Consider the following 22844-nt stretch of genomic DNA (forward strand, 5'->3'; position numbering starts at 1 on the left):
TATTTAAAGGGGTTGTTCGGCCTTAGGCTACATGTTTGCAGTCACTCTATATAACTGCAGACTTGTGAATCCTCACAGCGTGCAGTGCAGATTCTCCAGTGATGGCACCCGGAGAAGCGGACAAGTGACTGCAGGTATGTGATCTGCATAACATGCGGTCATGTGCCAACTAAACATGGGCGGTCTCACTCAATGCAAGCGTATTCAGCAAGGCTGGAAAAGTCTAGTAGGAATGTGGCCAGAAGTATGAAAATCGCATACTTGCGGTCACATGACCGCTTGCTCCTGGAGCCGGCACTGGAGAATCTGAAGTACTGCAAACTTGTAACCTATGGCAGCGAAAGGACCAGACGGTCATATGACATCAAGTATGCGATTTGCATACTTCCGGCCTCATTCCAACTAGACATATCCTGCCTCAATCAATACATTTGCATTTAGCGAGGCTGTGCACTTCTAGTCGGCACTTAACAATGTCTTTAAGGCAGAACTTTTAAGAAAGTTAAAACATCTTCCTTCCCCAGTCTCCCTGACCCGGCAGGGGAACATATCAAACAGCAGCAGGAGGTTGCAAAAATTCTGATGAGTATTGCCAGCCAAAGCCTACTTGCGTTTTTTGTTCCAGTAGCTCAGTACCTGATCTGACTTGAGCTGAAGTACTGCACATCTGCCGTATTGTATATGGTGGAAAAATCTCCCATTATACAAGATACACCAAAAGTTTCAATGGGCATTAATGGCCAGAATGCATTCTAAAAGATTTTCTCTTTGGCATTGGGTATAAAAGGATAGTCACCTACAGAGATCACATGACAGCACGTGTATAGCATATAGTTGCCCACCTCATAGCTGTAACAAATGTTTCGCATATAGGGATGTGTCCTTCCTTACCTTTCTCTTGACTTAACGTGCCCCAAGATGTGTGACCTGGAGCTTCCCAGCTAAATCTCCTAGTGGTGTTGGTAAAAATTGCAGCTTGTCAAGAGTTTTGCTAGGATGCTGCAATATTGTATTAAATTGTTTTGGGAATAAGACAGGTATTTGCAAAAAGAGGACTAAAACCTAGTTTTTAGAGTTGAGCAAATCGATTTGCAGGACACTGGTCCAGCGGACACATCAGTGGTCAACACAAGAGCCCTGCAAATCTCATCCTACCAGACAGAATCTCCGATGACTCTTCTGATTAGTAGTCCACAACGATGACATTGCATCGGTCTACAAATCAGAAGAGGTGCTGTTGACTCCGGTAGGTAGGAGGAGGTTCGCAGGGCTGTGGTCCAGCAGCCACAGACCACTGATGTGGTCGCTGAACTAGGGTCCTACAAATTGGTTTGCTCATCTCTAGTAGCTTTTAATCAATATACACTAAGGGTCCAATTCATCAAGACCGGTGTTGGTCACGACAATCTCAATGAGGAGACATGATGGAGTCAGACGCTCCTAATTCATTAAGAGGTGCACGTCTGAAAAGTGTCGTGCGCCTGTGTGCGTCTCACCACAAATCTTACTCCAATCAGGGACTCACTTAAGATTTGTGGTGTAAGGAACACTGCCACTTGTTATGACTTTTATGAGTGGGGAATGCCGCGAAAATGGGCAAAAACAGAGTAAAAACGCCAAAAGTCTCAAAATTTCAGCGCAGGTTCACGTTGCACCAAATTTTGCAACTCTTCAAAGTTTTTTATGCCGGAATTTTGACGTAAAAGTTTTGACTCGGGCCATAAATCTGGACTTTTTTCTTTAGAAAAACCTTTTTATAACAATCCATGAACCATGAAAGAAGGACTCACACCACATATTCTCCACAAACAGATTATGAATAAGACCATATTTACTAACAATGTGCTTCCTGGCAACCCTATATAAAAGGCAATTGTTGGTAAGCACCGTATCATTAGTAACCAGTCTATTGCTATTGGCTTCACTCATCAGCTCAAATCTGGTTTCATGCTGTGTGCTTGGTTGAAGTTCTTCCACGCCATTTTACACGCTATCTCATATTTAACACCAGGCTAGATCAATGGGATTTTTTTATGCGATAGGCAGCAATTTTATAGACGCCTACAACACATTGCCTTTAGCTATGAGGTCCCCTGTGATTTCGATATGCCACTGTTAGCCTGTGTAGATTTTATGCATTGGTGCTTATGGGTTGGAGGATTAGATTAGGTGTATTAATCAATTTCCAATGGGGACCTGATTTTATACCATCACCTGTAATTTGTTCTGCATTAATATCTCCTGAAATATAATCTAATTTATTCTTTGGTATAATAACAAATTTGAGAACACATTCTACATCTATGATGCCATTTTATGGGTGAGTTTTGGTTTATGTCTTTGAGTGTGGGCACGGTTATAGTTAAAGGGGTTATCCAGGACTTTTATTGTTTTTGCATATGAGGATAAGAACTTACAGGCAGGTAATTAGTAACCACCTACCTGTTCTGCTCAGTGACGATTTCTTCCGGCTCAGAGCAGTCACGAACCTCTCCTGCCGGCGATTCCCCTGCCTCCGTGTACGTCACGTCGAAAGAGAAGCGTCCATTCTGCTCTATCGATGAGGCATCAGTATCAATGTCATTCTGATTGACTGCCGGCTTCCCGCCACCTAACTGCGGGGAGCAGCCTGTCAATCAGCATGAAATCTACAGTGACACCCCATCGACGGAGCAGCCCGGAAGAGAAGACACGGCTCTGTTGATGAGCGATGAAGCAGGCTGAGCCGGTAGAGATCGTCTACGTACTTAACATGGAGGTAATTAGCATCTACCTACCTGTTATTTCTTAGCCCTATGCACAAAAATAATAAAAGTCCCTTTAAAAAGTGTTGTCCCATTTCACAAAATCTTCAGCCCTGCCTGCATTTTATTAAAAAACCAAGCAAACCACTCTTTACGCACCATCCTGGGTCAAGGGCTGAGTTTCTGCCGCCTCTGCTCCTGGTGTCTGGTATTGGCTACAGCGCTAACGTCACATCGACAGCAGAGCAGCCAATCAGTGAGCTCAGTGGCTCTGAGGATGCGTTTTGACTACACAGCTCAATGATTGGCTGTCAACATGATGTCAGCGCCACAGCCAAAACAGATAGTGGGAACTCTGCCAGAGACTCAGCGCTCCACCCATGAAGGGTGAGTAAAGAGCGCATTGTTATTTTCTAGCAAACTGCAGCAGAGGATGAATATTTTATGAAAACCACTTTAAGGATAACTTAAATACTTTTTTTCAATAGAGAAAAGACTTTGACCTTTTCTCTTGTTTTCTGCATGCACAGTACAGCTTGTGACTAGGACTGTAGGATGTTCTCCCCTGGCGCTGTAGATAAAATGTTGGCAATTTGTAATTTATCTGACATTTTATTTTGACACTACAAAATGACATGAATGTGTGTTTGGATTACAATTTGTTCAGTTTGTCACAGTACAGAGGGCACAGTGTCAGATTAGCAATTATCTAAGTTTCACTACAATGACGTCAATAACATGATAGTAAAAAATATAAAGGTCAAACGTTGTTACAGAAAATGTGTTTTATCTGATTTTTTTTTTTCTTAAATACGTTTGTTTCGATTTTTGCTATTCTTAAGTTTTATTCCACAATTTCATTGCCATCACAAGGCTTTTTTTCATATTTTATATTCCTAAAATATTATTAACAATTATTTGCATAAGACCAGGGCTGCATTATAACAAGGGCAAAAGGGGGAAATCTGCCAGCCCCTTGTATGTCCAAGACAGTCCTCTTTCCCCACGCTTCTGGACTGTGAGGACCAGTAAACCAGTCCCCAGCACCTGTCCCTTTCTTCACACTGAATTTTTTGACAGTTCTTAAAGTGTCTCATCCAAGCTGCCTCAAAACGCCAATAAACCACTATAGTAATAAGAGGATGGTGTGGATCTCGATAATCGTCCAAATCCTATCTTCTGTTTTTTAAAGTCAGCAAGAACATGAGTATAGATTTGGTTTGTTTGCCGCTGATGTATTTGTGTGGGCCGGTTGAAGGCCAAAAGCGAGCACTGATTGGCCATATGTAAGTTGCATGTGCATGTTTATGGCCCATTGCCAATGGCTGACACAAACTGCATGAGAACTAAGTGGTTGCTAATACAATCTTTCTGTTCCGTACAGCATGTGTATTTGTCGGCAGCACATTCTTCTGTTTAGTTGGGATAATGTGCTGCCAAGAAGAATGATTTATTGGCCCAGCATTTTCCTTGCTCACAGGTTGATTGTTGGCATATTTACATTGGTCAACGATCAGACACAAGCACTCTTGTAACAAAAACCTAAAGAGATGAACTGGAATGTAAGTTGGTATGCATGCAACGTGTAGTCACATGTTCACACTGGTCACTAAACAGACAAAACTTAAGTTAAAAACAAAATGAGCAAATACTCTGCAGTAAATAAATAAATAGCAATAGTGCATGAAAATAACATAGGGTACTTAGTTAACATAATTATGATAAAAAAAACATAAAAGCCATCCCACCACATCAAGGTGACCATATTCAGGATGGTCCTAACCTCTTATTCTGAGTCTTGGTCCTGCTCTGCCCTTATTCACATTGACGTCATTTGACATATGGTAAAGGTTTTTTTACGTTTTTTTTATCAAAATTATGTTAACTAAGCACCCTATATTATATATAAGCACTTTTGTGAATAGCAAATAAAAAGAAAGGTCCAGCTCACCCTCATTACATCGCCATAAAGTCCGGAGCAGTGAAAGAGTCTATGCCAGGACTCGATGAAGATTCAATGGAAGAAAGGAAAATCCAGCTTCATGTACAGTAGAATGTTTATTTGTGCAACATAGCAAACCAGTGAAAGGAGTTAAGAAGCATATCTCCAGATACAGTTAAAATCCATCAGACGGTAAGTTAGAACAGAGACATCTCATAGATCTTCGTGTTTTGGGTGTGAACCACCTTAAGTCACTAAAGATGGTGCACACCTGAAACGTGTAGATCTATGAGATGTCTCTGTTCTAACTTACTGCCCAATGGATTTTGGCTCTTGTGAATACTTGTTCTATGCATGTAGGTCTATCTAAATTGGCCTTAAAAATGTGGAGTTGCGTTGTCCAGCCTATGCAAATTTCACAAAAACTGCAAGTGTTTAAAGAGGTATTTCTATTTTAAACATTAATGTAATATCCACAGCCAGGTACAAGCTCTCATAATTACTGCATTGACTAAGGGGAGACTGTAATCCATTTTACCAGAGACTCAGACAGTTTTTGTTAGCTATTAAATCCCATATTACTGAGAGAAAAAAATATCCCCCCCACAGAGACATCAGCACTTGGCATCTCCAGGAAAGTATGATTTTGGTTGATGGTAGATTGACCCATCTCTGGATAAAAACTGAATCCTAATCTTCTCTCTCTCATTCAATCTCTCATTTCAGACTCTTTTACCCTAATTTGTAAGATGGAACATTGCTTGAATGTTGATGGGTGCTAATCATATGTAAGTAATGTGGAAGAATTTATCTATTTCTAGACCTAAATTGCTATTTAATTATGGCCGAGCAGTGACAGATCAGAAGCCTGCTGAGAGATTAGATAAACTCTAGAGTGAAATTCACTTTGCTTTACAAAATATCATTAGTAACATAATTTCCATTTGTAAAAATAAAAATCTAATTAGGAGCTGAATGTTTTAAAGAGCTGGGCATCTCCTGTTCAATTGTTACATTCTAGTTGAGGATTCCGGTAAAAAAAAAGACAAAAGAAGATAGTGATGGGTGTGATCATAGACAGGGATGACTTCATTGTAAGAGATAAGCATTCAACATATTTTGAGGTTGAATGTATTACTCATCCTCCTCATTTTATGGCAGCAAAAATCATCATGTACCGCTATTTCATGTACCTGCCTTTCTTTCTATGTTTATATTGGTGTTTGTACCTGATGAAGGGGATGGTTTGTCCCCAAAACGCGTTGTATGCTTAACACCTACAATAAAGTAATCTCTGATTATGATCATACTTACATGAGTACAATCTTCCTTAGTTTTGTCGCCACCCAGTAAACCATTTTTCCCCAAATCCTCAGCTTTGACGCTTATCTCTGGACCTAAACGGGATACCAGATAAAAGGAGGTTAATCTGCCAGCCATTACATATACAGTATCTTCATGGGTCTTGTGCTCCTATCATAACCCATAGAAGTGAGAGTCCTACCACACTAGATCTCTATCACCTATACACATAAGGTGTTGCCCTGTGGAGTGTCTTCTCTTCCTTTTTCATTGTCATGTGTGTATTAATACATTTCTATCTCTCCATATCTGAGTTTTTTGTGTGATCAAGTGTGCCGTTAAATTTGTTGACCTAAGAAAATTAGAATTATCAAGACACAACAAGAACTGGATTAATCAAAATTAAACTAAAAAACGATGGGCCCAACAAATCAAGACTGGCTTGTTCACTTCGGTCTTGATGATGAGTCAAACACTCCTGATTCACGAAAAGGAGTACACCTCTTCATGAATCAGGATCACTGGACAAGTGGCGTACACCTCTTCATGAATCAGGATCGCTGGACCTCTGTGTTCACCTCACCACAAATCCTATTCCAGTCTCTGCTGGAGTAAGATTTGTGGTTTAGCAAACACCATCAATCGTCATGAATTTGACAAGAAGCGGTCAATACGCCTCCATCCCACTCAGCTCTGCCCACTTGCCGGAGCGAGGCAAAAGTGGTGTGAGAACGACAAAAATTGCATAATTTTAGCTCAAGAATACTGGCATAAAAGCTTTGATGAATCGGACACTTTACATTTAATAACAAAAGAATATACAGTGATACTAATTTGAGAAAATGATGACACAAAACTGCTATAAGATATTGTCTTTTAGAGGATTGGTTCTACTAGAAAAGGACCAATATATACAGTATAGAAGACAAAGGCAAATCACAGAAAATCAAATCTAAATGGTGCTGGGGACATCATAAAAATGTTTAACCATAAAAATTCGATTTCATTGAGTTCATAAAAAAGTTAAAATCTAATGAGGCTCATAAGACATTTTCTGTAGCAGCCGCAGCTATAATACTGTAACAGCACTATAGACTGTCCAGGCCTTTGTTGTACAATAAAAGAACATTCTCAAAAGCTATTGGGACAACTTATTATTTTATAACCGATACATTAGAAAATCTTACCTCTGTGCTGTAAGTTTTTTTACAATAGTGACGCGCCCCCTGGACCTGGGCTGTGCAGGGGATACACGGAGCCGGATCGCTGGTGGGATGCTGGGGGTTGTAGTCTCCGTGTGGCGGCAACCCGGTCCGTGCCCAGGGCGGTCAAACCAGTGGCAGTCTTTGTGTTATAATAAGTGTCCGACTACGCCACCCGTGGATTGCGGTCAGTGGGGACCGCCGCTGCGCTGCAGACCGCTGAGGCTGATGTGATTTGCGCAGCCGAGTATGGAATAACTCCCCACGGGAGAAGTATTGCCTCAGGGCAGCTAATGTGGATGATGGGAGTGATGGTGTGAGCGTCCCAGTACTGATGGTGCTGGTGCGGCGATGAAACACAGAGACGTGTGGTGCAGTTCAGGGTCTTTACTGGTGTTATAAGGCAGACCCTCCCGGGAGTACTGGTTAGCAGTAGGGGCCTGGTCAGTCTGTGAGCAAGCAGGATCTCCCCTGGCCAGGTGGAGTTGTAGGCCTCCCCGACTATCTGCACTCTTTCCTGGCTACCTTGCTGTGTGCGGGTAGAAGTAGCCCACGTCCCTGAGTATACCGTGTGGTGCTCACCCGTATGGCCGGTGACTTGGGGCCTTCCGTTAGCCTCCGCTTCACGATGGCGGTGCTGGTCCCTTGCTTGTGACCGTGCCTCCGGGCTTCTATGGCCAGAGGACATGGAATCCCCTGCCGGTTGGATTCTGCTGCTGGACCAGGATGTCCCCACAGCCTCGGACTCCGTGTCCGGGTTTAGTGTCTTCAGCCAAGGCGAGCTATCTAGCTTCCAGCCTCTGGCACTCGCTCCTGCTCCTACAGAGCTCCTAGTTCTTCCTTTCCCTGTGTCTGGAACTGACTTAATCCCGCCCCAGACCCAGTTTATAAGGGCAGATTCCTCCCCTCCCAGGTCTGGGCGGGCCGTGTTGCATGCTTAGGGCTCCTGACCAGAGAAACCTCTCACTTGCTCTCAGACATAATATTTCTATTACTGTGGCAACCAGACCCCTGGGGTGCCATATTCCCCCCTAGTAAATTTTAGTACTCCGGGACTAAACACATCTTTAAAGAAACATAAATGCAGGGTATAACAATAATACAATAACATATATACAAGTAGCTTTAGTCTGTAGAGGTCACGGCGTGTCCGTAACCGGGTGTCCATATCACCCAAGGTGAAGTTTTAAGCGAGGTAGGGGACCTGTCCAAAGCAAACCCCTTGCGTTGGCCTTGGGCGTGGCTGCAAGGCTGAAGCTAGCTACTTTGGGCCGTAAGGAGGCCACGCCAGACAGGTTTTCTCTTCCGCGGCCGTCTTCGCAAGAGGCACAATGTGCAACTATCTACAAAACTGTTCCGGTTATCCAGTGTCCATAACCTGTTAGTCCAAAGAAATCTGCAGGGTAACTGAGAAACATAATTAATAACAGGCAACAAACATAAACCAAAAACATTTTCAAGAAACAAGTAAATTTACAGTGCATCACTTTATATTTTCCAGCGAGCGGGCATCTGACCTCTAGGGACTCTAGTGGATCTACGGAGCTCACTAACTGGTCCTGCACTACAGGGTGTAGGAGGTGTTATGGGCAAGCTGGGCAGCTGTCTGCGCACTCTTTGGCTCACTAGGGGCACGGCAGGCTCACTACTAGCAGAGGGTTGATTCTCCTGTGCTGCTGGTGTGGATTCTTCTGCCTCCTGGGCAGGCTGCTCTTCCAGCTCTACCTGGTCTTCTGTAGGCACTTGAGGGGCTGGCTGAAGAAAGGTGAGGACGGGCACCACGATAGCGTTGTTTACTTGTGTCCCGGACCGGGGAAAGTCTCCGAGTACGGTGCTGATCATTTCCTCCTTTTCCTCTATGGGTTGAGGGTCTTCCTGATCTTCAGCTGTGCTTTGCAACTTCTCGGGGCACTTTTTCAGGTGGTCTCTGGAGACAGTGGCTGTGGTCTCTCCTCCATCCTTGCTGATGACGTACACCTTTGGATTATTGTGGCTTGAGGGCAGTACGGTGTACGGGTCCTTTTCCCACTGGTCGTCCAATTTATGGAGCCGCCTTTTTCTTTTCAAGACCTGCTCTCCAGGTACCAGGGGAACAGCGGGAGCATGTTGGTTATAAGTCCTCTCCTAACTTTCTCTTGATTGAGAGAGACTTCGCTCGACGCTCTCCTGTACTTTCCGGTACTGCTGCTGCCGTTCTGTATCCCAGTCTGTCTCTGGCGAGGTGTCCTCGGGTATCAGGACTCCCATATCCAGGTCAACAGGCAGCTTACCAGGTCTTGCTCGCATTAGGTAAGCCGGGGTACAGTTGGTGGAACCTACCGGGATGTGGTTATACAGGTCCACCAGATCGGGCAGTTTCTCAGGCCACAGACTGCGTTCTTCCAGGGGCAATGTTTTTAGCAGATCTATCACCACCTGGTTCATCTTCTCGCAGAGTCCATTGGTTTGGGGGTGATAGGGCGTTGTTCTTATCTTCTTGCAGCCATACAGGTTGCAGAACTCCTGGAAGACCTCCGCTTCGAAGGCTGGTCCTTGGTCCGTCAGCACTTGGTCCGGGTACCCGTGTGGGCGGCAGAAGTGCAGCTGGAAGGCTCTAGCTGCTGTTTGTGCTGTTAAGTCTTTGACGGGGACCACCACTAGGAATCGGGAGTAGTTAGGGCGTAGACATACCCGCTTCTGCTTGGAGCCAGTTTAACGTGGTCCAGAGCGACCAGTTCCAGCGGCTGCCAGGTGATGATGGGCTGCAGGGGAGTCCTCTGGCTGGCACGGTCCCTTCTTCTTAGATTGCACGGGCCACAGTCTCTACACCACCTCTCAATGGCTCCTCTCATGCCTATCCAGTAGAACCGTTCACGCAGCAGGAACTCCAGCTTCTTCCATCCGAAGTGCCCTGCCCCATTGTGGTAGGCCTCCAGCACCATAGCTGCGTCCCGTCTCGGTACCACAACCTGCCAGATCAGTTCATGTGTCCAGGAATTGACCATTCTGCGGCACAACTTCTCCTTGTAGAGAAACAGTCTGCTCTTTTCCGTCCACAGTTGCTTGGTCTCTTCCGGAGCGTCTGGGTCCAGGCGGGCGTCAGCCTGGGTCAGCATTTCCTTCACCAGACGGACTGCGGGGTCACTGTCTTGCGTCTCCGCCCAGTTGTAGTGGGGTAAGGGGTTGAACGTAGCGGACCGCTGGCCCCTCACACGGTGGGAATACTGGGTAATCCCATGACGGTGAAACGCAGGGAGTAAGATCTCTTCCAATTCTTCTGGATCCTCCCCTTCGTCCGGTAGGTTTGGCATCCTGGACAGGGCGTCCGCGTTGGTATTGGAGCGTCCTGCCCGGTATTTGATCGTGAACTCATAATTGGACAGGCGGGCCATCCATCTCTGCTCCAGGGCACCCAGTCTTGCAGTGTCCAGGTGTGTCAACGGGTTGTTGTCCGTGTACACGGTGAACCTGGAAGAGGCAAGGTAATGCTTGAAACGTTCGGCTACTGCCCACACCACTGCCAGGAACTCTAGCTTGAACGAGCTGTAATTCTCAGGGTTTCTTTCTGTGGGTCGCAGTTTTCGGCTGGCGTAAGCAATTACCCGTTCTCTCCCCTGCTGGATCTGGGACAGTACGGCTCCTAGCCCGATGTAGCTTGCGTCCGTGTGGAGGATAAAGGGCTGGCTGTAATCAGGGTATGCCAGGATTTCATCCCCCGTGAGGGCCATCTTCAGCTGGCGGAAGGACCCCTCTTCCAGCTTTTCCCATTTGAAGGGTGGCTTCTGGTTTTTGGCCTTCCTGGACTGGCCTATCAGGAGGTCCTGCATAGGAGCTGCCTTCTTGGTAAAACCGGGAATGAATCTTCGGTAGTAGCCTACCAACCCGAGGAACTGCCGCACTTCCTTTATGCTGGAGGGTCTTGGCCAGTCCTTAATCACGGTAATCTTGTCAGGGTCGGGGGCTACTCCGTCAGCACTCACCACGTGTCCCAGGTACTGTACCTTTGGCTTCAGTAGATGACACTTTGAGGGTTTTACCTTTAGGCCATAGTTTGCCAGGGCTTCAAACACTTCTGCCAGGTGTTCCAGATGGTCCTCATAGGTCTTGGAATAGACGATGACGTCGTCCAGGTATAATAGGACCGTCTCGAAGTTCCGGTGTCCCAGACAGCATTCCATCAACCGTTGGAAGGTTCCTGGTGCATTGCAGAGCCTGAACGGCATACAGTTAAATTCGCTGAGTCCCATCGGGGTGGTGAATGCGGTTTTCTCCCGGTCCGCCTCTGCTACAGGAACCTGCCAGTACCCGCTAGTGAGATCCAAAGTAGAGAAGAAGTTAGCAGATTTTAATGCAGCTAAGGATTCTTCTATCCTTGGTAACGGGTACGCATCTTTGTGTGTGATACGGTTGACCTTCCTGTAGTCTACACACATTCTCATGGTATTGTCTTTCTTTTTCACTAAGACTAGTGGAGCTGCCCAGGGGCTACAGCTGTCCCTAATTACCCCAGCCTCCTTCATGTCTTTTAGCATCCCCTTGGCGTGTTGATAGTGTGCAGGGGGTACGGGTCGGTATCTCTCCTTTATGGGAGGATGGTCTCCCGTGGGGAAGTGATGTTCTACCCCCTTTACTCGCCCGAAGTCCAGCGGGTGTTTACTAAACACTCTCTCGTACTCTTGAACCACCCGATAGACTCCCTGTTTTTGGTGTGAGGGAGTGGAGTCAGTACCCAAATGCAGTTGGTGACACCAGTCCTCCATTGGTTTCTTAGAGCCGTTACCTTCCTCTGGTTGAGATGGAGGCAAGGGTTCCACGGCCTGTACAGAGTTCTGGTTGATGGTGAACAATTTGGCTAGCGTGGCATACCGGGGCAGGTATACTTCTCTCTCCCCGATATTGATGATGCGGACGGGCACCCTCCCATGGCGTACATCGACCACCCCCCGTGCTGTCAAAATGGTGGGCCTACTGTCTGAGTAGACAGGTTCTACCATTGCTTGGTAGTCTCTACCTCTTAGACCAATAGCTGCCCAGCACCAAATCATCATCTCACTTTTTGGGGGCATGGCAATAGGGAACGGGTCACACATTCTCACGCTACCTATCTTACCACCAGATAGTTCCACCTGTTGCCGTTTCATCAGTGCCCGGATCTCTTTTTGGAGGACACGCTGCTGGCTGGAACTGGCTTTCTTGGCAACCTGTTGCAAAATAAGAATCACCTCTGCAAGACAGTTTTCGATTACGTTAGTACCTAGGGTTATTTTTGGGTGACTCTCGCGACGGTCAATGTCCACAATGATCAGTCCTTGTGCCGGCAGTTCAACTTTACCGACCTTGATGGTCACCTCTTTAAATCCTATCTGTGGCACGGGCTGACCATTGCTGGCTATAATGCTCAGGTCGTCATCTGGGTAGCGGGTTATGTCCGAGTCATTCCAGTACCGCTTGAAGAGCACGTACGGGATGGTAGTCACCTGTGACCCAGTGTCTAGTAGGGCACTCATAGGAATGCCATCCAGTACCACAGGCAAGACCGGACGTCCCCCTACGTATTTATCACGCCAGTTCGATGGGCCTGATGATCTTATGCCTGGGGGTTGGCCCTCTACCCCACGTTGTGCCCGTTTAAATGACAGTACCTTGCCATATGTCCGGGTTGATTGCAGCGGCGGCAGATGGGTTGTCCGTCCTCGTTGTATCGGTCGCTGGGTCTTCCTCTGGCTGGTGGGGTCCTCCTCAGTCGGCGCCACGGGACGTCCTCCGGTCCGGATGCCAGCTGGATCTTTCCTGGAGAAGAGACCTGCAAAGACTGCACAGTTCTGGTTAGCGCGGCAACACTCTTAGTCAGCTCTTGGACCTGATGGTGCAGGTCTGTAGCCGGGTTATTGTTCAAAGCCTGCGCATCAGCTCCCACAGGCCCTGTAGACAAGGGCGCCGCGTCCTGGTCATAAGTGATAGCAGGGCGCCTGTGGGTCACAGCGCCACCTGGTGCCGGTTCTCGGAGCACCCGGATGGCTCTGTCCTTGAACTGTGCAAAGTCCAGGTCAGGGTCCTATAAGGCCATTGCCCGCAACTGGGTTCGGTGGGCATTGCACAGTAGACCCTCAATAAATTGTTCGGTCAACAGCTTGTCTTCGTTTCCCACGCTGTCAGGGTCTGCCTGCTTAATGGCTCTCAGGGCCTCTTGTAAGTTTAGAGCATAGTCCCTTATACTTTCATGTGCCCGCTGTTTGCACCCGTAAAATCTGAGTTTTATTTCGGCTGAGGTGCGGGTGTCAAATGTGTCTTTCAGCCGGGCTACTATGTCTCGGACAGTCCTCTTCTTCCCAGGTGACCAGGACTTTACCTCCCTTTGGGCTGCCCCGATTAACTGGGCCACCAGTATGCTCACTTTTTGCTCTTCTGTGAGGGGGTACACCTGGAAGAGGCTATCCAGTCTTTCCCTAAAGTCACTTAGAGTATGTGACTCCCCTGAATACTGGGGTAGCCAGGTTGCCCCCGGGATATAGGGCATGGTGAAGGGCATGACCGCAGCAGCGGTTGCGCTGGCGGTGGCTGTGGCAGTGGAGCTCCCCTCGGTATCCGGCATCCTCCTCCCCCCTAGTGGACCGTGGCCTACCTTGCGATGTTCTTCCTCCGTAGGCCGCGGCTCCGCTGTCAATCGTCGGGGTAGAGGACCTGGCGTCGCGCTCCGATGACGTCAGCGTCGCTCTTCCTCCCTTCCAGGACCTTGCGCAGCGTCGGTGCGTGGGGCGGAGCTTCGGATCTCGCGCGCTTTCGGCGTCCACGCCCCTCTTCTTCCTGCTCGGCGTCCTGAAGATGGCGTCCGATGGCGGGAAGCAGCTGCGGATGGCGGGAAGACGGCAGAAGACGGCGGGAAACGGTCCAAGATGGCGTCTGATGGCGGGAATCGGCTCCGGATGGTGGGAAACTTCACCACAGGTAAGTTCAAAGTCTTTTTCAGGCACGCAGTACCCGGTGGTTGCGGGCACGAAATCCTGCCGACTATGCCAAAGTTGACGCGCCCCCTGGGCCTGTGCTGTGCAGGGGATACCCGGAGCCGGATCGCTGGTGGGATGCTGGAGGTTGTAGTCTCCGTGTGGCAGCGACCCGGTCCGTGCCCAGGGCGGTCAAACCAGTGGCAGTCTTTGTGTTATAATAAGTGTCCGACTACGCCACCCGTGGATTGCGGTCAGTGGGGACCGCCGCTGCGCTGCAGACCGCTGAGGCTGATGTGATTTGCGCAGCCGAGTATGGAATAACTCCCCACGGGAGAAGTATTGCCTCAGGGCAGCTAATGTGGATGATGGGAGTGATGGTGTGAGCGTCCCAGTACTGATGGTGCTGGTGCGGCGATGAAACACAGAGACGTGTGGTGCAGTTCAGGGTCTTTACTGGTGTTATAAGGCAGACCCTCCCGGGAGTACTGGTTAGCAGTAGGGGCCTGGTCAGTCTGTGAGCAAGCAGGATCTCCCCTGGCCAGGTGGAGTTGTAGGCCTCCCCGACTATCTGCACTCTTTCCTGGCTACCTTGCTGTGTGCGGGTAGAAGTAGCCCACGTCCCTGAGTATACCGTGTGGTGCTCACCCGTATGGCCGGTGACTTGGGGCCTTCCGTTAGCCTCCGCTTCACGATGGCGGTGCTGGTCCCTTGCTTGTGACCGTGCCTCCGGGCTTCTATGGCCAGAGGACATGGAATCCCCTGCCGGTTGGATTCTGCTGCTGGACCTGGATGTCCCCACAGCCTCGGACTCAGTGTCTGGGTTTAGTGTCTTCAGCCAAGGCGAGCTATCTAGCTTCCAGCCTCTGGCACTCGCTCCTGCTTCTACAGAGCTCCTAGTTCTTCCTTTCCCTGTGTCTGGAACTGACTTAATCCCGCCCCAGACCCAGTTTATAAGGGCAGATTCCTCCCCTCCCAGGTCTGGGCGGGCCGTGTTGCATGCTTAGGGCTCCTGACCAGAGAAACCTCCCACTTGCTCTCAGACATAATATTTCTATTACTGTGGCAACCAGACCCCTGGGGTGCCACAATAGCATTACTTAAAGGGAACCTGTCATATCCCAAAACTCTATTAACCTTCAGATATAGGATTAATCTGCAGGTTAATACTAAAGCTGCCCAGCCGCTGCACTAAAAGCACTGCTACCAGGAGGAACTGTATTCCTCTTGGCAGCCTTTGGCTTTCAGTCATAGAGGCATGGCTTCAGTCACTGCTCAATATACAGTGAGCAGCGGCTGTAACCGCACCCCGGCACATTGACTTCATAGCCAGCTTGGCACTGATATGCACTAATACGGTGCAGAGACAGTGCCAGGGCATGGGTACAGATGCCGCTCACTATGTACTGAGCGATGACTGAAGTCGAGTCTCTATGACATTAAGCTAAAGGCTGACAGGAGGCACTTTCAGTGCGGAGGCCACACAGCTTTAGAACGCTGTTAACTTGCAGAATAACCCTACATCAGCAGGTTAATAGCGTTTGGGGACATGCCAGGTTTCCTTTATTGCTTCTTCGTGGCCCTCGTCATATGCCTGTTAGGGTTCTGCTGATGAGGTGATATCACAAAGCCGCAGGTCAGGGGGGAACATATATACTGAGGACAATGGCACACCAGGCTGCATTTTCCGGATAACTTGATGAACAGGAAGGACTTGGACAATGGACTTTGCTGGACAGCAGGCAAACAAGCGGAGAAAAAAACACCGGAAGTCACAAAACCAGGAGTGTAGACAAACTCAGGAGTTGAAGATGGAAAGTAGAAGGAATTGCTACAATGTAATGTGAACAAGTCCAGGCAACATTTCGCTATGCTTGCAGCAGACTATGGGTTAATCTACAGGTCTGTTGAGCAATGGTTGCAGATTGTAGAATCCACAGAAGTTTGCAAAGTTGATTGCAGCTGAAGGAACTGGATGATGGCAAACACCTAAACATATTGAAAGTGAACACATCACCTACTGAATATTCCAACACAGATGTGTGCTTAAGTCGGCCTTAAAAGGTCTTGGGTGATGATATCAGTGAGATACGCTGGGCAACTTATGAATTCTGGCAAGGCGCACAGCAAAGGGTGGTGGCGAAAATGAAAAGCAGCGGAGTCAAGACAGGTGTGTAAGATGCCTTTTGTTCTGAATTCTTCTTAAGTGACTTGGACCCATCAGACACTATGTTTTACGAGGAACTACAACCTCTGTCTATATCCTTTATAGATATAGCCCTGGTTTTTAATAGACTACTTACAGCAGGGTCCTAAACCTGTTTTGTAAAGGATACAATCTTTTATTAAATAGGCTGTCTGGTTTAGAAAACACATTTTCAAACTTAACAGTGGACCCTTATCTAGACTGGAAAGCAACTGCAAAGAACTTCTCTTCTCTCGTAGTCCATTGATTGTATAAACAAAACCTACAAGAAACAATATGATCATAAACCCTGCTGTAAATAAATAATTTTAAAAAGCAAATGTGCTTTTAAATAACATAGGGTTCTTAGTAAACACTGTTTTTGATCAAAAAAGCTTAAAATCCATCCCAACATTGTCAAGGTGACCCTGTTCAGGATGGTCCTAAACTATCTAATATTAAAAACCTTACCATGTGTCAGAGTTGACCTGAATGTGTATAAGTGCAGACAAAGGACTGGGTCCCAAACTGTGGACACCAACCATGGGAAGCTATTTAAATGTAATACGCAGCTCAGGGAAGGGAGGCCATGCTCTGGCTTGCATAAAATGTAAAAATACAAAGAAAAAACAATTGGGCCAGCTTTTAACTTGGTATATATACAGTACATAAATGCATGTTCACATTGGCCATTAGATAAACAAAACGTACAAAAAATATTATGATCATAAACCCTGCTGTAACAAAATAAGAAAAAAAGCAAAAGTGCATTTATATAAAATAGGGTTCTTCGTAAACACTGTTTTTGGTCAAAAAAGCATAAAAGCCATCCAACCATCATTTATTATATAAGTCACAATATAATGTATTTTTATGTGGTCTTACATAAAAACTAAACACTTGCTAGAAAATTTCTGATCAGACTTCATCAGGACACTGATGGTCCCAGCAGTGCAAAACCCTATAATCCACTTATTTCAATTCCAAGGATTGGCCACAAGGACGGCCCCTTTGAAGACTAGGTTGTTGGCACACCCGAGATTACTTGATAAAATACATTAACGCTCTCTGGGGCAGTTATACTAAAACTGGAGTTTCGTATGTCAGCCTTAATCCTAAACTCATTGGATTAAAATTGTCCAAATTTATTAAAAGGTCCCCTGTTCCTTAATTAATCTGGAGCATCTTTGGCTGTACTTAAACCAGAAACTGAAATCTACACCTGTCATAAGCAGGTTAGATTTGCTCTACAATTTGCACCAAATTCTGATATATCATAGTAAATTTCTCATCCCAGTGGAAACCATTTTTAACCTGGGGGAGAAAAGTAGCAAATATTTGCTCAAACCTGACATGTGGCATCATTTTGTGACTTTTTGGTGGCGTGGATCTTTTAATAAATTCTTCCCTCTATCTTTTGACAAGTTATGGGGACAGATGGAAAGTTTTCAAAGTCAGGTCTTGTTTGCACCATCTTTAGAGGAAACCTTAGAAGCCAAAGATTACCAGACTTCTGCAAGACTATACTCTACTAGGTAAAGTACGGCACAGCTCCATTAGCTTTAGAGCTTCTTCACACATTTCTCATTGCAGAAGCCTACAGTGCCTGCAAACATGATCTCACTAGTTCAGTCATTGGACCCATCAAGATTTAGAATAATTTTCCAGAGGAGCATGCCCTGATAAATTTTCACAAAGTGGAGATGGCCAGGTTTCGGGTTTATCTTGTATCCAGTCATGCTGCCAATTCCCTTGACCGCCTTCATAACTGAAGCCTTTTTGTTCTGCAAACAATTTCCAGCCGCAATGTTTGTCGACATTTCAGCACATTGTACATGGCTGGCAAATAAAGGCAATGTTTCTTGACACATCTTGTCGGACGGCATTACGCTCAGGATAAAACTTAATCTCAACACTTACATTGAGTTTGGCAACATGTCAGACATTGACTGACATCTAAGCCTGTCTCTCAGTGTCACCACATCCCAGCTCCTCAGTTGGCAAGGTATGGGTATCTGCTAAGGCTGGGAGAATTTTATCACATCAGTAAAACGATATGACAGCAAATGCTTTCAAGTAACTAAACACAACTGAAAAGCTTGTGACACATGCAGAGGTTAAAAGGGAAGGAAACTAAATCCAGCCACCAGGTGCACCAGCTTTCCTGTATATTATATTCCTAAAGAGTCAAGTGATACTGCAGATTAAAGCTTCAGCCAAAGGGTGTGAGCTCTTCCCGTCCTCAAAATGTGATGGGAACTTGCACGATGGGTGATAAGGTTTCAATATGTAAGGAATCTGACAATGAAAAACGTTATATTACACCGGAAAGTATCCAACAACTAAATGTATATAATCCTTAGAGATGAGCTAAGCGCTGAAATCTGAACCTGCATTGCTTTGTTAGTGTCATTGTCGATAGAGAGTGCAATCCACTTTAAAAAAAACATAAAGTAAAAAAGAAATGCTGGTAACCAGTGATTAATTTGCAGGAATGAAAGGGACTGTCTGACAATGGCAACCTCCATCCTATTAGGACATATGGATATCATAGAGGGCTCCTGCATTGGTGAGATCATAGTTTTCATGTATTACATGGGATCTAAGTGCAAAGTTTGTCATTGCAAAAATAGAGTTCCAGTCCTCTTCTGCTCTGAATAGGCTATTTGCATATTTAAATTCCCAGGGGAGTACTTCATAACATATAAGTCTCCCTACGCCAACTTGGCGCTCTCCACAATGAGAACCTTTACCCATTAGACCTTATGTCAGAGGTCTCTTACCCATTCAACCAGTTCGCTTGATTTTCACTGAGGTAGGCGAATGGAGTTACTGAATCGTTTCTCGGCCTTTTGGCTAAGATCAAGTGTAGTATCTTTCAAAAAGTCGGCTTTTGTCCGGGGGATGCCCCAGTAGATAAATACATTATGTACACTGGGTATGGTGCACTGCTTAGCACGCCGGGTGGCTTATATAATCATCTGGTGGAAACCATGGCCCTCCAGGATCAATGCCATTAGACTGGATACATTTGTAAGCCTGAGGTGTGAAGAGCCCCAGGAGTGGTGACCCTGGGGTGCCTTAATTCACTGGGACTGGAAAACCCACTCGAATTTGGGCACATTGCACAAGCACTTCAAATTTTCACACTTATTTAAGCCCACACCCTTTTCCGGACCTTTTGGTCAGGATGCGGAATTTTTAAATTCCTGGTTGAAGGTCCGGCCATTATTACACTGGAAAACCCTTCACTATTTATTTTTGATTGTTTTCATTGTGTGTCATCCTATCACTGTGTGTCTTTCAGTAGGACTCTTCAGAGTGTGGTTCCCTTACAGGTTCCCTCCTGATCAATCTAGGGGCAGAGTGTATGGCCACCAGGTTCCACTCCCCTCTAATCCCTGGCTCTCCTCTATCAGGAGGGGAGCTGACCATTAATGACTCCTAGTTCTCAGTTGGGTGGCAGCCCATGCAGATGGGCTTTGGCTAATGGAGGCTATTTGTCCCTGACCCTAGCTTTGGCCTTTTGGCTCGGAAGGATGAGCAATTGTTATTTAAGGCCTTTCTCCTGTTGGAGATGGCTACAAAAGACCGCATCCTAGTGCACTTTTGGGTTTGACTTCTTATCCTAAGCCATGTAGCGAGGCCTTTTACAGGGTGGAAATTGATGTTTTAGATTTCAACCTCCATTAGGTGGTACTAGAGTTCCTGACTTCTTTCTCTCTGAAGAGGCTATTTTTTGGTATATGCAACAGTTGTGGACTTCTTTGTTTGTGTGAAGGAGGACTTTATGCTGATCTGACAGTAGATGGCGATGTTGTGTAAAGTTTCCTTGTTTACTGCATTGTAAAAGAAAAAAGTCTCTCTTGTATTTTCTGTTTTGTTCTTACTTCCTGGTGCAGTACTGAGTGACTGCGCATTTCTTTCCTTTACCTCATGTTCTGAGAAGTAAAAGCTTGTTATCCCATGTAATCTGCTCTGTGAAGTTTTCTACTGCAACTGTGGGTATCCCGAAGCTGTGCAACAGGTTATGGGCCCAGGCACCGAGGACCCCAGACACCCAGGACACTGAAACTCTCAGCAAGACCCTGGTGAATGCAGACTAATTCTTCAGTACAATTCTCTCCAAACAAGTAAGACAAGTTAAAGATGACAAGTAGCACAGAGCTAAAACTCACAGTAGATAAGCTGAATAATGAGAATTATCAGTTATGTAAGTTCAAAGTAGAAATGTTATTGTCTAAAGATGATTTATGGGAAGTAATCACTACAGATAGACCTGATGAGGATAATCAGACATGGGATAAGAAAAATAGACAAGCAAGAGCTACCATCAACCTATTAGTGGATGATGCTCAATTAATCCACATAAGGAATGAGGATACAGCAAAGGGAATGTAGGAAGCACTAAGAAAGCTACATGAAAGACCCAGCTTAAATCACAAGTTATTTCTGCTAAGAAAGCTTTACAGTGTGAGACTAAGCGCAGACAATGACATGCAGAAGCATATATTCTCTATTATGGAAGTGATATCACAGCTGAGATCAATTGGTGAAGATATTAAGTAAAGCCATGTAGCAGCAATATTATTGTGCAGTTTACCGGATTCATATACTGCTTTGATAAATGCACTAGAGACAAGACCGGAAACAGATATTACATTAGAGTTTGTGCAGACCAGACTCATAGATGAATATCAAAAAAGGAAAGAACAAACAAATGATTCTTCTACTGAAAAAGATAATGGAAATGCTCTTAAAGCTACAGAATCAAAAAGACACTATATTAAAGAGACAAGAGAATGTTTCAGATGTAAGAAAAAAGGACATTTAAAGAAAGACTGTACTATATGGAAAGGAGAAGAACAGAAATTTCATCATAAAGAGAATACACAGAAGGTGAAAAACACAATTTCTGATTCATGTGAAAATAATTGGAATGGCACATTTAAAGTGACTGATAAGAAATCATCGTTGGGTTGGTTTATTGACTCAGGAACAACAAGTTACATGACAAGTAATAAAAATTTATTTTCTGAACTTAATTTAAATAAGAAGGAAGCCATTTATCTTGCAGATGGAAGCAAAATAACTGCAGAAGGTGTTGGACAAGGAATGCTAAACTGTTCTAACAAGTTTGAGCATGATTCAAAAATACTTGTACAGGATGTGTTATATGTTCCAGGATTAGAAGGAGGATTGTCATCTGTAAAACGTCTAACAGCTACAGGACTTACTGTAAAATTCAAAGATGATGAGTGTACAATCCTAGCAAGAAACAAGGTAATAACCAATGTCAAGGCAGATGAACAATTATATCATCTAGACACATTAAAGGAACAGATGAAGTTGTGTACACATGATCACAAGAATTGTATTCACATATGGCATAGACGTCTAGGACACAGACATCCTGAAAGTATAATGGAGCTACAAAGGAAAGGATTGACAAAGGATTTATTTATATCTGATTGCTCAATTACCGTAAGATGTGAATGTTGTATAAAATAAAAAACCACAAGGATATCTATTCCTAAAGAAAGTGAAACGAAAAGCACAAGACCACTTGATTTGGTGCATACTACCTCTTGAAGCTCGTCAAGAGAATGCCAAGAGTGTGCAAAGCAGTCATCAAAGCAAAAGGTGGCTACTTTGAAGAACCTAGAATATAAGACATATTTTCTGTTGTTTCACACTTTTTTGTTAAGTATATAATTCCACATGTGTTAATTCATAGTTTTGATGCCTTCAGTGTGAATGTACAATTTTCATAGTCATGAAAATACAGAAAAATCTTTAAATGAGAAGGTGTGTCCAAACTTTTGGTCTGTACTGTATATGGTGACTTTTATAGATGACTACTCAAGATATACAGTCACATACTTGATCAAGAACAAAAGCGAAGTTTTCAATAAACTAGTAGACTACGTGACAAAGTTGAATAACAAGTTTCAGAAGAAGCCAATTGTCATTAGAAGTGATAATGGAGGTGAATTCACAGGACACCAAATAGAAAACTACTTAAGAAAAAATGGTATAGAGCATCAAAAGACTGTTCCATACACACCTGAACAAAATGGAGTAGCAGAAAGGAAAAACAGAACTCTGACTGAAATGATAAGGTGTATGCTGACAAATTCCAAACTATCAGAGAAATATTGGGGTGAAGCAGCAATGACAGCTACATATCTACAGAACCGCCTTTTTTCTAGAAAACTGAAAAAAAAAACATATGAACTGTGGCAAGGTATGGAACCAAGTATAAATCATTTAAGAGTTTTTGGTTGTAAAGTTTTTGTATTCATTCCAACAGAAAAATGTTCCAAACTTCAAAATAGGTCCATTGAAGGAATATTTGTTGGATATAGTGAAAATTGCAAAGGATATAGAATCCTAGATCCCAAAACAGACAGAGTTATGATGAGTAACAGTGTGACATTCATTGAGGATCTAAATGAAGACACTATGATTTCACTGGAAACAAAAAATGAGAAAAACAGCAATGATATAGCTGAAGGAATATCTGATGAAAAAGAAGTTGAAATGAAT

The 22844-nt window shown here is 45.1% G+C and overlaps 1 non-coding gene across 1 annotated transcript; it reads left to right on the forward strand.

Moving 5' to 3' along the window:
• Positions 1-19131: 19131 nt before the first annotated feature.
• Positions 19132-19313, forward strand: LOC141266287 (U2 spliceosomal RNA). The gene has a single exon (XR_012320332.1). It is a non-coding gene; the product is annotated as a U2 spliceosomal RNA (small nuclear RNA).
• The last annotated feature ends 3531 nt before the right edge of the window (positions 19314-22844 follow it).

The sequence above is a fragment of the Phyllobates terribilis genome, unplaced genomic scaffold (assembly GCF_046119375.1).
Source record: "Phyllobates terribilis strain yellow unplaced genomic scaffold, ASM4611937v1 Scaffold_4__5_contigs__length_816908805, whole genome shotgun sequence".
In the NCBI taxonomy this organism is placed as follows: domain Eukaryota; kingdom Metazoa; phylum Chordata; class Amphibia; order Anura; family Dendrobatidae; genus Phyllobates; species Phyllobates terribilis.